Below are 2,804 nucleotides of genomic sequence, written 5' to 3'. Positions count from 1 at the left end.
AAATGGGCCCTCGATGGGAGAAGGGTAGCAAGGTGCTGACAGCTTAATGAATGGCTTGTCTGTTATGACAGTAGGACACCTTGCAATGCCAAAAGCAAATATTTGAAAGAATATGCAATGCAGGAAATGTTATGTATGTTCTATGTATAGGACACTTAGATTGCCTGTATCACTAACAGATGGGCAGAGTTTGAGAAATCTTATTTTATAATGTGCAACATCACCCTTGTCAGATACACTTGGAGATCTGGGAATTAATGGAGCATGACGTTCGGTGAAATGGGAATTCCACTGTATGTACTGAGGAATGGGGGCCTTGGAGACAGATGAGCTCAATATATACTCTTGCCTACATTCTTTGTAGACCTAACTTGGATCGCATTTATAATTTAATAATACAGTTCCAGGCACCACGTAAGATGAAATGTATAAGTAGATCATTTTGTGAGACCCCTTTGTATCAAATTAGATAGTGAAATCATGGCTAAGAAGAGACATATTTTCTCTTTCTGAACTGAGAGCTCCACCTACATCAATGTTGAAGGGACCAACATGGCTGAGCTTGTAACCAATGGTGTTATTTATAAATGGACTCCTGTTGGAGTTCGGATTCAGACTATTTCTCATTAAATCAACATGGCTGGATGATTGGCCTACTAAAAAATTGGTTCTCAAATTGCATCCTGACACATCCTCTCATTTGTGCACATTTGTAAATTACATGTATTAACTATATTAAATAAACAGACAAAGAATTAGACCCACCAGTGATTGGAGATTAGTGGCCATTTTAGAGTTTCAGAAATTGCAAGATCTTCATACTGGATTATTGTCTTCATTGTTAGTTAGCTTCTAGTCAATTTTGACTCATGGAAACTGAATGTATAACAGCACAGTGCTTGTCGACATGATAATTCATATGTTTGAGGTCCTTGTTTCGACAATCGTGTCATTCCAACTCATGGAAGGTTTTTTTGTAATTTTTACTGACCCTCTACTTTTCTAATAGCATAGTCAAACTAAGCAAGTCAAAGGCTCACCGTCCTCACTTCTAAGCAGCTTTCTGGCTGTGCTTCTCAGAACGCTGATGTGATTGTTCTTCTGGCAATTCACAATATGTTCAAATTTCTTCTCCAACATCATCACAATTTGATTGCATCAAATTGTCTTCTATTTTTGTTGTCCAGCTTTTACCTGCATATCAGGTGACTGGAAAATTGTGGCTTGGATTAGAAATACCTTAGTCATCCAACTGACAGCTTTCCTTTTTAACACAAGGTCAAGCAAGAGTTTTTTGCTTGCAGCAGAGTTTCCCAAAGCAATATGCCATTTGGTTTTGACTACAGAGTCCAGAGATATTGATTGCTGATCCAACTGAAGGAAATTATTGACAATATCAATGTCTTCTTCAGCATGGTGGATTGTTGTTGTGTGCTGTTGAATCAGTTCTGACTCATAGTGACCCTATATATAGTTTCCAAGAGTGGCTGGAAAGTTCTAATTGCTGTCCATTGCTTATCCTATAGCGCTGGATATGTTAGAGCCTGAGATAAATCTAATTAAAGAGATCAAGAGAGGAACAGAAATATGTAAGTACCCAAATGTTCAAGATAGCAATACTTTTCATACTTTACTTCATCAATGATCACCAGATTCACCATAGAGATAGATAGCACTTTCTCATCCCTGCACACATTCCCATTCATTATTCATCACTTTTTCCTGGCAAATGACTCCATACGATGCGTTTTGCTACCTGGTACTGGGTCATTTGTATTTAATGACATATGCCTTCAGAAGTGTTCTTTAACAAAACCCCACAAGTACAGGTCTACAGATTGCTGTTGTCCATGGCTCTCTGTTCATTCTCTGGCAATCCTCCCAACAAATGGGCCTCCAGTTGAGGAGGGAAATCTTCCCAGCAATCCCATAGACATCAAAAAAGAGTCTAAGCCAACAAGAGCTCACATGAAGCTCGTTGGTAACATGTGGATCGCCCCCCAGTAGTCAAGCCTGCTTTCTCACAGCAACCGGGTCTCAACATCTGCTGCAGACTACTGGGTTGAGGCAACTCCATGGTATCTGGCTTCCGCATGATCAGAACACCATCACTTGCCTCATGAGTTGATCCAATTAGATCCAAGAATCTCAATGCGATTGCAACATGACTACTAGGACTTGTTGCAAAATAATGTCTCTATAGTCTGGGCTAAGTGGTTTCCTGAATGTTTATTTCTCTAAGCCAATTCTTCAATATCTGATCTCAATAAGCTGTTTATAATATTATATAAGCTTATATACAATTAAGCATGAAAGGGATTTTATGTGAAACGTTTGGTCCTGTCTTTCTCACTTTCTGGGATCATTACCTCCCCCAAGAACTAGCTTTGCCTTTGCACTGCCTCAACCACCACACCACCCTTTCTGGACCCATCATTCCTTCAGTCACAATGCAGTCTTGGAGAAAGAGCCCTCCACTTCTTGGCTTAAACAGAAGCCTATTGACACAGGTCTTCTGGAGAGACTGTTGCTTCTTGTGGGTCTCCTAAACACCAGCTGAGAAACACTGTGACAAATGCTCTAGCCCTCACCACCTGCTTCAGGCATCTGCATTTCTGCATTCACCCTTCTCTTGTTCTCCATACACTTCCAAACCCTCATGAATCAGCCCCACTTCAAGTCAGCCCTAGTTTCCTCCCTCACTACTTACCGTGAGATTTTCTCATTAACTTCATCAACTTCCTGTCCCACTGCCCACAAAAGGAGTTTTCATTTCTGCTCCTTCTCCTAGGTACTGGAAGAAA

This window comes from Chrysochloris asiatica, unplaced genomic scaffold (assembly GCF_000296735.1).
Source record: "Chrysochloris asiatica unplaced genomic scaffold, ChrAsi1.0 scaffold00192, whole genome shotgun sequence".
Taxonomy (NCBI): Eukaryota; Metazoa; Chordata; class Mammalia; order Afrosoricida; family Chrysochloridae; genus Chrysochloris; species Chrysochloris asiatica.
The sequence above is the reverse complement of the archived record's forward strand: the minus strand, read 5'-3'. Positions refer to the sequence as shown.